The sequence below is a fragment of the Marmota marmota genome, unplaced genomic scaffold (assembly GCF_001458135.2).
Source record: "Marmota marmota marmota unplaced genomic scaffold, marMar, whole genome shotgun sequence".
In the NCBI taxonomy this organism is placed as follows: domain Eukaryota; kingdom Metazoa; phylum Chordata; class Mammalia; order Rodentia; family Sciuridae; genus Marmota; species Marmota marmota.
This window is the reverse complement of record NW_025999895.1, coordinates 4,327,559-4,340,553: the sequence shown is the minus strand read 5'-3', so window position 1 is coordinate 4,340,553 and position 12,995 is coordinate 4,327,559. Positions and strand designations below refer to the sequence as shown.

Here is a 12,995-nt window from a genome sequence, read left to right as displayed (position 1 = left end):
CACCCCCCGGACTTTTTACTCTTTTTGCAGTCCCCAGCACGAACCCGGAGCTGTGTGCATGCAGGACAGGCGCCCACCCCGTCCCACCAGCCCCATCCCCAGCCCCTGCCTGCCTTCTGTTCTTCCTCTGTGCTCAGCCTTTCTCTGCTTAGGAACCCAACTTCTCTGCTCTGCCGGCAGGGTGCTTGTTGTGTTTTATGGAATGAAGTGCTGCCAGATTCTAGAACTGCAAATCAAGGAGGGTTGAGCTCTGGGAACCCAGTTGTTGTTTTCGTCCTTGGACAGAGTCAATATTTTGCAGACACAGACAGGTACACAATAAGAAGTTAGGAATGATCATTTCTAAGTGGGAGCGTTTTCCTCTATCCCTCTTTGCTAACTGTATTTTCAGAAGTTTTCCTGGAAATGCATACACTGCTTTTGAGATAAATTAAATCTCAGTTATCTGAATTCATGGTATCTCTATAGTGTGCTCACTACCTCCCAGGGCAACCCTGAGCAGCTAATAGTGAACCTAAAAATACTGAATGTTTAAAACGCCCTTTGGGGGCCCAGGGTACGGCTCGGTGGTGGAGCACTTGCCTGGCCTACGTCAGGCCCTGATGCCATCCCCAGCATTGCAGAAAAACAAAAATAAATAAAAAATGAAAACCCCCTTAGCCTTGAGCAGATCCTCAACTGTTGTCCCTGCCCTTGGCCAACTGCTCTTTCCAGGAAGGCAGGACCAGTTTCTAATGCATAAAACAGGTTTCTCTGCTTCAAAGTTTACAGTTAAATTTTTGAAATCAAAGAACGTTTTACTGTAGATGGTTTAAAATCTGTGCAACAAATGAATTCTACCTTGGGAGCAGAGTAGGGGCAATTTGCCACTGTTATCTAAAAGTCCCTTTGTACCAGCAAAGAAGGCCACCTTTCTCAGGACTCCTCCCTGTGGCGGCAGAGCCTGGGGCTTGGCCCTCCCAGTGCGGCCTCCCTTCCTGGGTACTTTCTGGTCACAGGCCAAAGCCTCCTAGAACACATCTGCAGCAACAGATTCTGTGAAAGTGAAAAGTGCGCCTCCCTCTAGCCTAGCCCAGGGACCCCTGAGGCAAGGTTGTCAAATCCGCGGAGCCTCTGTGGAGGGCGTTGGGCGGTAAACACGACACAGTAGTTGTTACTCCCCCCTCCTGTGTGGGGTTGCTTCTGACGGTGCTGAGAGCACAGGCTCTTCTTCTCCCACTCACGGGCCTAAAATACTCCTCAGGCACCCGCCTCCCCGTCCCAGGAGGTGCTCTGGTTGCTAAATGCAGGTGCAAATAAAATCAGCAAAGGACGCGCCCTCTGTCAGCCTGCAGCTTTTGCCTGAAGCGAGGTCTTTTATGCAACTTTATGGTGTGGCCACCTGGATATCACAAGGCCAGGTGGCTGCCTGTCCCTTCTGTCCAAGCACAGCCTTCCAACACAGCGTCTGCCCCCACGGCCGGCTGGGCCCCAGGTGCACAGCCACAGGCCCCTCTCAGTTCCTGACTGCAGAGCTGCGTTCTTGTTTTGCCTTCCAGAAAGCTGCCTGCTTCCTGCTCCCTCCTGCCACCCGCGGCAGGTTGCCGATCAGCCTTCGGATGCAGATGTGGGTTGACTTCACAAACTTCAGGCAGTGAAGCCGCAGCTGGGAGTGGTTTTTAAACCTCGGGCTCTTGGTTTGCCTTTGGCAATGAATCTGGGCAAGAGAGCTTCGTCAGGGACTCCACTTGAGGTCCTTCTGGGGGCCCTCATTCTCGCTGTGTCGGAGTCGGGGTGTCTGCCACCAGACACCCCCACTCCGACATTCTGGGTGTCTGCCACCCTTCACTGATGCTGCCCTTTTCTAAGACAAGGGACATCTTCAACCCCCAGCACCACTAAAGAAAGAAAGAAGAGAGAAAAAGAAGAAAAGGAAAGGGAGCTTTTCAGCCCTGGTGACCCTGGGAGTTGTTGGAACCAAAGCAGCGGTTCTCTTGCTTTCAAAACACAGGAAACAAATCACCGTTTCCTAAATGGAAAGGGACAAAATCAGCCCTGGGAGGTGGTGGGAGGTGTTTTCCAAGTACCTCGGAGCACTTGGCAGGATGAAGTGAGAACACTCAGATTTAAAATACTCCTTGTCAAGGCTGTTTGGAAGTCAGTTCATTGTGTGGTAAAGAAAAGAGAAAGGAACCAAGAAGTTGACTTTCTTATTGTTAAACTCTATAAAAATCCCGCACCAGGGACCTAGCTCAGCGGTGGAGTGCTTGCCTAGCATGCAAAGCCGCGGTGGGAGACATCCCCTGCACGCGGGAGGAATTCCTAGGTGAGGCAGAACTTTAGGAAGGCTGCTTCACTGTTAGGAGCCAAAGGTGGCCAGACCCTGGGGTCTGGGTGGTGCAGGGAGGAGCTGACCCTTGAAGGAGGCCTGAGGCTCTGGAGGGTGGAGCTTGGGAGGAAAGACCTCCAGGTGGAGAGGCTAAAAGCAGAGGGGGGTCTGAATGGGTGGCAGCACGGGGTTGTGGGGCAGGGTACACTGAGACTGCATCTTGTCATCATCGATTCCATGTTGCGCTTCACAAGCCTGAGGACTAAATTTGCTAAAAACAGGCCTTTGGGTTTAGAATTTGAAGGGACTTTTCTTTCTTTTTGTGGTGCTGGGGATTGAACCTGGGAACAGCCTGGTGCTGGCTGGACAAGCGCTCTACCCCTGGCCGCACCCCTCCAGTCCCCTGAAGGGATGTTTTTATCAGTAACAGGATGGTTCGCAGTCTTGGAATTTCATAGGCTTCCTGCAGCTTCCTTCCCTGTCTCCCAGGATGTGCCTTGTGGGACACTCTGCATCCTGCAGGAGACTCCGCATCAGCACCACCCCCTGCAGTCGATGCCAGTGGGGGTGGGGCTGTGGGCTGGGGACCTTGGGGACCTTGGGGAGTCCACCAACACCCCATCGTTACAGAATCAAGCCTGACGCATCCTTTCTGGGACTGGCTGTCCCTGTGTGCTGAGTGGACCTGCGGTTCCTCTTCCCTCTTCTTCCCAGTGAAGGCTGCTCAGGTCCTCTGCGGGGAGAGGCACCTCTGGGTACATGCAGAAGCCCCACCGACGTCTTCACCCAAGACTGGTATTTTTTAAAGCCCTACTAAGCCATTCTCACGGCTGAACAAATGTTTTGACCGTGGAATGGTGATGATGTGCTCCACAGCTGTTAGCCAGAACTGATGAGTTACAGAGCAACTGCCCAGATCAAGGCTGAGAGGAGACTTTTCCCCCTGGAGCTGGCCTGTCACCAGAGAATTGCTCAAGACAGGCCCTGGCCAACTCCTGCAGGAAGAGACCCCCACCCGGGAGGGCTGAGGATAAGAAAGTCTGTGGCTACCATGGAATTGGGAAAAAGTTGGGGGACTTTTAGGTCTTTGGGATGACCCCCCAGGCCTTCCTCTTCATTCCTTCCCCTTAGGGGAGAATCTGTGTGGAGTGACTTGGCCTCTTACAGTGGGCCTTGGCAGGACCCAGCGTGGCAGCCTAAGAACAGGACGGCCTGGGGCTCTCCAGTCCTCCGGGGCTGGCCCTGAAGTTCCCTTGAACCCAGGGCCTGACACCAAAGGCTCAGAGGTCAGCAGCAAGGCTGCATTCCACCGGGTCAGCTTCAGGGCCACTGGAGGGCAGGAGTCATTTGGATTTTCCAATCTGGGCACTGAGCAGGCCCACAGGTCCCTGGCTTCTGCTGATCATGCTAGTGCCCCAGCAGTGGGGGGCTACGTGGCCACCCAGAGCCGTTGAGGGGGAGTGCGGCAGCAGCTCCTGAGAAGGGTTTGGAAATGCCACTGTCCCCTGCTCCTTCCTCATCCTAAAGTCCTCTGACCCAGGTGGTCTCAGTGGGGTCCACAGCTCCCTGGATCTGTCTCCCTCCCCTCCTCCGGGATTGTAAATCGGCTTAGAATTTGCACCCAACCAAGTCCCTGTGGAGTGAAAAGGGACATTATTAACAGTCAACAGGCGTAAATGAGACCATCCCAGGCCATCTGGGATGTGTCACCCTAATTATAAGGGATGGAGAAGGGAAGGAATGTGACTCATTAATGAGGCCTCTAATCTCCACCCAACCTAGGATAGTCCCCTGTGCCACCCACATTCCCAGTGACAATGGACACTTTTCTGTTATGTAATACATCCTGGCACCACCAAGTCCCCAGGTAGCAACAGTACAGAGTAATTCCAGCTGCTGCGGCAGGAATGCCACTTGGCAGGAGGAGGGCCTTGGCCCAGCCAGAGAAGCGCATGCTTTCCCCGGTCAAGGTTAGAATCACGCCTGCTTCCGGTGCCCCTGCTCCCGTGCACTCCAAGCTGCTGCGTGCTGAGCTGCCCTGGACGTGCTGGCCTGCCAGCCGGCCTGGCTCATTGCGCAGAGGGTCAAAATGGCAACCAGATAACCAGTCCCTTCCAGTAACCATCCACCATCCTCACAGAAGGCAGCTGTGGCTCCGCTGACTTCCCGAGCAGGGTCTAAGGACCAGCTTAACATCAGAGAGACAGCTCTGCACGCAGTGACCAGGAGGGAAAGCAGCCTAGCAGACCCTGGGGCCGCCTATCCCTAGGGTGGTGGGTGGAGGCCTGCAGCGCTGAACTGAAGGAGGAGGCTAGCCAGAGGAAGACGAGGAAGGAGCTGGTTGTCCCCAGGAGAGAGCAGACTGGCCGTGGTGGAGGAGGAGCTCCCCGGAAGGACGAGAGGCAACCTTTCTTTGATCTACCCACAGGAGAGAAGAGTGTGTATTTGATGAGATAATTTATACTGTGCGAATGCAAAACATCACCTCCAGCATAATTGCAGATAATTGATAATGTCTTCATCCATCAGAAGGGCGCAGTCTGGCTTGGCTCCAAAGGCCCTTGCGCCCCAGAAGGTGCTTCTGTCCCATACGTCATCCCTGGGTTACATAAACCAACCTGTGCTTGCAGGCTCCACCCACCCTTGCAAAGTGGGTGACAATCAGAAAGCATAGACCCTTTGCAGGCACATTCTGATCCCATGCCAGCAGAGAGACAGCTGCTTAGAGCAACTTCAGAGTCTGACTTGGGACTGACCCTCTCCCTGGACTCACCCTTAGGAGAAGCTCTGCACTGAGCTCGACCTCAGCCCCTTCACTCCCCTGCCTGGAGGTCCTCCGTGGAAGACGAGGCTGGGCAGACTTAAAACACGGAAGGGGAAGGCCACAGACCGCACCCCTGCCATTCCCACCTTGCTCAGCTGGGCTTCACCTGGGCCCTGTCGGCTGTCTGAACCTAGGCAGGCGTCCGTGACCTTGGACTGCACCAGAGTTCTGTTCTCCCCAGCCCCCGCCCCCCCTATGGTGGCATTGGGCAAGTGCTCCACCCCCAAGCTATCTCCTCAGTCCCTGCCCCAGAGTTCTTGAATCTTCTCTCCACGTTCTGATTGTGAGTACCCCCTTACCTGTGGAAATACGAAGCCTTGGGGGTTCAGATGTGCGACTTGGAGTCAACTGATCCCGTGTTCCTGGCAGACGTGGAGGAGATAAGGAACAGGGCTTCCTTTCGTGGGTCTGGATTCTGGCACAGCCAGCTTGGTCCTGCTCCGACGGGGCGGCTCCCTGCGTGATCAGCTGGTGGTCCCTGGATCCTGCCGACCCTCTGGACCTTGGCTTCCCCAATCTTATGAGCTTCACAACCCCTTTCAGCTTGAGTTCACGGGAGTGGGTCCTGCTGTCTGCAGCTGGGAACCCCCTGCTCAAACAGGCAGGGCCAGGACAGCAGGGGGCAGAAATGGAGGTGCAGGAAGTGGTAGAAGAGTCCAGAGAGAGAGGAGGGAGGTTGGCAAATATCCTGGATAATGGCCACCACTTACTGAGGCCGTGCGTGTGCACTACCTCTGACCCTGGCCACGGAGGCACATCATTCCCACTTTACAGATGAGGAAACAGGCTCAGAATGATGAAGAGCCCTGCCCAAGGCCACACAGCCTTTCATGGTGAGCCAGGGAAGCAGAGCCAGATCCTTGTGCTCAGAGCCTCGCCGCTCCCCAATGTGCCCTCTCAGGGCCAAGGTGATGAGATGACCTTGGAAGCCACTCAGTGTTGAAGCCTCTACCGAAGTGAGAGAGTGGAGGAGCTGCGGCCCCTGGAGGCAGCAGGGCTTCCCAGCGTGGGTTTGGAGGAGCCCGTGGAGCTCTTCCACCTCCTCTTGGCAGGCGGGAGCCAGCTGCAGAGACCCGTCTGTCCTTCCAGCTTGTCGCTCAGTTGTTCAGCTGTTCAAAGCTGAGAGAAATCAAGATGGCGGATTCAATGATTCCTTTTTTTTTTTTTTTTCCTTTTCTGCTACTGGGGATTGCACCCAGGGACCCTTAACCACCAAGCCATATCCCCAGCCCTTTTTATTTTTTTTATTTTGAGACAGTGTCTCGCTCAGTTGCTGAGGGCCTTGCTAAATTGCTGAGGCTGGCCTCAAGTTTGTGATCCTCCCGAGTCTCTGGGATTACAGGAATCACATTGCACCCAACCAAGCTTTACTTTTTATTGACCTGGCAGCCTTTGGTGCTGGGACATAAAAAAATTAATTTAAACAAGAGAAAGAAAAGAAAGAGGCAGAGAGGGGAGGAAGGAAGAGAGGAAAAAAAAAAACTTATTGTTTTCACCAAGTTAAGGGCACCTTGAATTTCATTCAATATTCTACAACTTGAACTTCCTCCCTAGACTCCCCTTCTCTCCCCTGTTGTGTCATGTTGTCAGGGGCCGGACACCAGGGAGCTTTGTTGTAAACACCAGGACAGTGAGCGGATGGGAGACAATGGGAGTCATGCAGGTTATTGCCACTTGCTATTTAAAGAATTCATGAGTCAGGCCACTTCGGCTGCTGTACAGGGATTCACCTGCTCACCAGAGCGTGCGAGGATACATGGGTACTGACACTTCCTCCAGGCCTGGTTGAGCTGCATGCCACCTGGTCCTGCCACATGCCTGGTGTACCAATGGGGGATGGGCTTCCCACTGGGACCCCAGGACACGAGCTGGCAGGAGGAACATAAAGCAGGAAAACTGAGATAGAAAGACGTGAGTGCTCTTGAAGTACCCCTGGGGGTGCTGGCGTCCAAGTGGTAGGCCTGGGTCCTCTGTCCTGAGGGTTGCTACCCTCTCTGTGTCCCTGTGTCCCATCTGTGAAGTGGGCCGTTGGGAGGACAGTGCGCTGGGCCTGACTCAGTGGCGCACAGCAGAAGGAGCTTTTCGCTCTTGGAGGGAGCTGGTATTCTGTAACTACATTAAATTGGGTGCTTCATTAGATGTCACTTGGGGAAGAGAAGACCTTCTGACTCCAAGTTCTGAATGACCTAGGAATGGAACAACCAGACCTCCCTGTGTCTCCTGTCCCCCTGTGGAACAGGCTCTGGTTGACAGCGTCTCGGGGACTCCCCCTGCACTGCTAAGAGGCTGGTTTCCTCAGAGCCTCTGTGGCCCAAGTGTGTCACGTGACTCGAGGCCCAGGCTCCTCTTCAGGTGCAGGGGAACCTTTGAACAGAGGCTGGCCCGCTGGGGACAACAGTGTCTTTGTTCTTGGCTCCTCTTCACTTCCCTCGGGGGAGGCCCTTCCTCACTGTGCTCCTGCAGGAGCCTGGCGCCAGCACAGCAAGCCAACCCAGCAGGTCCCCTCCCTCCCGAGTTCCTTTTTTTAAAATTTGTAGTTGTAGATGGAAACAATACCTTTATTTTATTTATTTATTTAATGTGGTGCTGAGGATGGAACCCAGGGCCTCGCATGCGCTAGGCGAGCGCTCTACCGCTGAGCCCCAGCCCAGCCCAGCCCATGGGGAGTTCCTTTTCTTAGAGGATTGAGTGCAGACTCCCAAAAGATGTGTCCAACTCCTACACCCTGACCTGTGAAGGTGCCTAAATTGGATATATTGTCCCTGCACATATAAGCTAAGGATCTTGAAATGAGATCATAGTGGGTTTAGGGTGGGTCCTGAATCCAGCCCTGGCCTGTGGCCTTATAAGAGAAAGGAGAGGTTTCACCCAGGGAGAAAGCAGAAGGCAGCCTGGAGTGATGTGGCCACAAGCCAAGGAGTGCCTGGGGCTAAGGAAGCACTGGGCTTCTCCTCCCAGGAGCTCTGGAGGGAGCTGGCTTGGCTTCCTCTGGTGAGAAAATGCATTCTGCTCCCTCAGTCCCCCTGTCTGCAGAGAACTGCCGCAATGTGGATGCCTCCGAGCCTTGTGGGGTGAAGGCGTCTGTCCCTGCTGCGTGAGGTTGAGGGCGGTCCCCTGCAATCCCAGGGTCTGGGGGGAGCTCTCACGGGCTCTTGGTTTTGCGTCATTGTGGTTATATATTTCTGGGGTGTGGCGGAGCCTCCAGCTAATGTCCTACAGGAACCTGAGGTCATAAGCTGGTGTTAGCACGGCACCTGACCAGGAGGCCCCAGGGAGGCCGAGTGGGCACGCACAGGCCTCTTAGGGTGAGTTACACATTCACAGTTCGGCATTTTAAAGTTGACTGAGTTTGTTCAGCTGGACATGATGATGGTCCCTTTGTGTGCCCCCAGCCCCTTGGAGTCCATGCGGCTCACGATTAATAGAAGGTGGTTTACCAAGAAAGACCCCTGTATTTTTTTCAGCTTGTTCTGTATCAAAAAGCCATATGTGTGGAGATTAGCCTTTTTTTTAAGAGTTAAAACTCTTTTTTTTTTTTTTAATTTATTTTTATTGTTTAATTTTCGGCAGACACAACATCTTTGTTTGTATGTGGTGCTGAGGATCGAACCCGGGCCGCACGCATACCAGGCGAGCGCGCTACCGCTTGAGCCACATCCCCAGCCCCGAGATTAGCCTTTTAATCATGTTTTCCTTTGGGTCTGTTACACAATTTTCATATTATTTTTCTGTCTGGGGAAAATTTAAGATGGAAAAAGATTTATCCGAAAATAGAGGATGATGCTAGCAACCAGCTACATTGGTGGGCAGGTGGTAATAATAATCTATGTGTCCAGAACCTTCCGGAGGCGGAGCTGTAGAATGCTTGGCTGTGGGCAGTATTTACAAAGTGTTTTCATCAACATTTTCTTATCCGAGCTTAACAACCTAGAGAGATATGTTTTCTGACACCAAATTCCATCAACATCCAATTAAATTTTTTTTTCCCTTTGGGGGAGAAAAGCCCTGGACGCTGCCCTGGGCTACTGAGCTGCCGCTGCATCAGCACACAGCCGCTGCCATGCCGCGGGGTGCGAAGTGAGCAGGCGAGGGTCTCAGCCAGGAGTCACACCGTGTAGGAACCTTCGGGGCAGAGCTGTGGGACTGCGGGTTGTGGGATGCACCCAAATGAAAATGGAACTGAAGCTCTAGGAGGACCTGGGGTGGGAATGGTGCTCTCTTTACCATGTCAAGAGTGCGACTCTGGCTCTGATGACCCTTTCCTGTGTGTCTTGTGCCGTCCAGTCCCTGACCACAGAACTGAAGCTGGCCTTGGGAAAATCCTTACCTAACTGGATTTTGGATGGTCTGCTTTTTAGTCCTTCCCCAGTCCCCCCGGGGGGATCCCTTTCGAGAACTTCATTCTTTCCTCCAGGACAATTAGAAGCAGCAAGTCCAGCCCAGCTCCAGCTGTGTGACCAAGGGCAGCGCAGCCCTGGGCCTCGAGCTGGACTTGCAACCCCAAGTTCTGATGTGGCNTTTTTTAATATTTATTTTTTAGTTCTCGGCGGACACAACATCTTTGTTTGTATGTGGTGCTGAGGATCGAACCCGGGCCACACGCATGCCAGGCGAGCGCGCTACCGCTTGAGCCACATCCCCAGTCCCCCAGCTGATTCTTAACAGGGTCAGGAGGATGCCAGGAGCTATGAAAAGCAGGAGAAAACAGGTGGCCATGGTCTCAGGTCCTTGGAGGAGACAGAGCCACTTCTCTCACATGCAGACCTACAGGCAGGGGCATAGGAGGAGGCTGCAGGGAGGAGCAAGAGCGGCTATGTACAATGTGGCAGGCTGGTCTCAACTGTCTGTCTGTCCTCCAGCACAGGCCGAGCACCTTCAAGGAAAATCTGCCTGTACAGGTGTGTCTTCTAGACTGAGGTGCTTCAGGGGTGTCTGAGTCGATGAGGGTGCCGTGCCAACACTTGCTGCATGGAGATGAGAGTCAGGCCATCCTGCACAGGCGACAGCAGGACAAGATTTAGAGAGACCTTGAATTGCAGGCTTTGAAGCTTAAATTTCAGCCTGTAGTCAATGTCATTTTGAGCAGGGGAGTGAGTTCATTTGTGTTTTTGAAAGAAAATTCTGCCAGCTGTGTGGAGAGTGCCCTGAAAGAGGGAAGACTGGGCAGAGAAGACAGTCAAGTTCCAGGAACTTTGCCCTTCCCGACTGAAATGAGGGTTTTAGAAACAGATGAGGCTGGTGATCACTTTTGCAGGTCTCACTTCTTGGCCAGAAGTTTTCCCAGCCTGGGAATGATGCAGTGTATTAGCTCAAGGCCACTGGATTAATGCCAGGGCTCAATTAAGAAATTGTGCCTGTAGGGCAACCTACATTTCCCGTACTTTTCCAGGCCGGAAGTCTTGCCAGCTGGCCCTCTCAGGAGACTCTGCAAGTCTGTCTTAACTCTTAGCTCCAAGTGGGAAAGTGGTCACTTCCAGAAGTGGGTTTGGACGTGCCTGGAAACAAATGCCAGCGTGTAGGGCCACCAGGGCCACCAGGCCAGGCCTGGGCCTCTCAGCACGTCTCCACATCTAGTTGGCCTTGACTCTCAGCATCATGGCTCAGGCTCATCTCTTCTTTAGCCCCGTGGTGAAGAGGGTGAGCCCTGGAGGCTAAACTCCTAGTAGGACTCGCCTCCTCAGTCTTCCTGCAGCGGAGCCTCGCCTGACCTCTACCCCAGGCCTTTTGCGCCCCCAGTTCAGGCTTTCCTTGATGTGTCTCCTAGCACTGTGATGAGTGATGGAGAAGACGTGATGGAGGAGCCCGTAGTTGGTCCCCCCTCTGGTTTGTCCCATTGGGGAAGGTGCCATCTGCCACAATGCTTCCTGCCCACTGACGATGGTGCCCATGCAGGTGTGAGCAGGCTGTTGATCTTGCATCTATCATCCAGAGGGACCAAAGGCCATGACAGTGCAGTGCCACCCGGGCAACACCTGCGAACAATCCTTCCGGTTCTTCCCCCCCCCCAGCCTTTGTCCTTCTTTCGTAAAGATACTATGTGGTGTAACATTGGCTTGAGTTTCCCCCCACTCACTTGCTGGCTCCATTCTTTCCTCTGAAGTCTGTCTTCTGTCCCTGAAACCTGGTAAATTTGTGTCCACTGGGACACCCGTGACCCTCTGACTACCAAAGCCTGGGATCTCTTCTTTCCTATTCTGTTCAGTATCTTTGGCTTTTGGCTCTGTTGACTCCACACAGCTTTAAGCTTTCTGTTAGTGATCAGGATGTCACCAGTCTCTCCTGTTCTCCTTCCACCTCTCCAACTGCTTATCAGCGTCTTTTCATGGTTCTTGACCAGGTCTCAGCTCTTTTTTTTATTATCATTAGTATGTTTTGATCCTGGGGTACTTTACCACTGATTCACATCCCCAGTCCTCCTCATTTTTTATTTTGAGACAGGGTCTTGCTAAGTTACCAAGGCTGGCCTCAAACTTGAGATTCTCCTGCCTCAGCCTCTCAAATTGCTGGAATTAACGCATGTAACACTGCGCCCCACCCCAACTCTTATTACTTGGAGTTCTTGAGAATTTTGCCCTTGATTTTCTCTGCACCTGTGAGTGCACGTGCACACACACTCCTGGGGATACTGCGCACCGTGACTTCATTTTGTCCTCGGGTAGATCCCTGTTCTACTGTTTCTCCTCTCCGAGGCCTTCCTCAGCTCCCAGGCGCTGGCCCTTGGCAGTTTCTGCAGTTCCCATTTACAGCACTGATTATGATGGCACATCTGTCCCTCCTTCTATATTGAAAAATTTCAAACACACACGCACACTGCACCGTGGGTGTGTGTGTTCCTGGGGTTGAACCCAGGGTCTCACATATACTAGGCAGACACAGTGCCATGGAGCTGTGTCCCAGCATCCATAATAGTTTGACTACACTCTTGATAAGAGAGCCTGCTGCCACCAGAGGCCATCCTCTGCTTTTTTCTTGGTGATGGTCCCCAGGGGATGCTGAGGTGGTTCCCCCTCCCTATTGCAGCCAGTTCCAGGACCTAGCTTTGCTCCATCAGCCGGTTACTCTGGTGGTTTGTAGGGGAGGTGGCAGTTGATAGTGATCCTGGGGGCCACTTAACAGCCCTGGACTTCATTCACATGAGAGGGACCTAAAGTTCTATCTCATCAGGACACTTACTTTGGGTTCTTGGTCCCTGGTGGCTGCTAGCACACGTCCCCCTGCCTCCTCCATATCATGGTCATCTTTATGATTCACACCGCGGCCACCATGTAAGAGCACTGCCCACGTGTGAAAAGCACAGGACTAGATCTCTTTGCTTAACTCTGGGGCGTGTTGATCTGTGGAATTTCTTGTACATTTAGATATGAGCCTGATAAAACCAGTTTTAAAACAATCAAGTGGGCCAGGAGTGTAGCTCAGTGCACCTACTTAGCATGTAGGTTCCAGTCCCTAGGCTCTGTCCCCAGCTGCCCCAACACAAACACACACAATACCATAAAGTATACATCTAAGCAAGCATTGTTTCCTTCAACTTATTTACCTTAGGAATTTGTTCATCTATCTTAATAATACCACTAGGGCTTGAGATTTTAAAATGACTTTTGTAATTACATCTTGATTTGGATCCTGGTGGTTGACAGACTATCTTTTGTTTAAAACCCCTTTGTGGTCTGGGGCTGTGGCTCAGTGGCAGAGTGTTTTCACCTGGCACATTCGAGGCCCTGGGTTCGGTCCTCAGCACCACATAAAAATAAATAAAATAAAGGTATTGTGTCCAACTACAGCTAAAAAATAAATATTAAAAAAACTCTTTGTATGAATAATTTCAAGCATATTCAAAAGCGGAGAGAATAGCCTAATGAACAA

The 12,995-nt window shown here is 52.6% G+C and overlaps 1 long non-coding RNA gene across 1 annotated transcript in view; it reads right to left on the bottom strand.

Annotated features, from left to right (window-relative positions):
* Window positions 1-112: 112 nt before the first annotated feature.
* Window positions 113-12,995, bottom strand: part of LOC125614967 — a 16,678-nt gene continuing 3,795 nt past the window's right edge. The window contains exons 2-3 of the long non-coding RNA XR_007345538.1: window positions 4,321-4,326; window positions 113-144 (exon numbers count right to left, since the gene is read on the bottom strand). This is a non-coding gene — a long non-coding RNA (uncharacterized LOC125614967). The remainder of the gene's footprint in view (window positions 145-4,320; window positions 4,327-12,995) is intronic.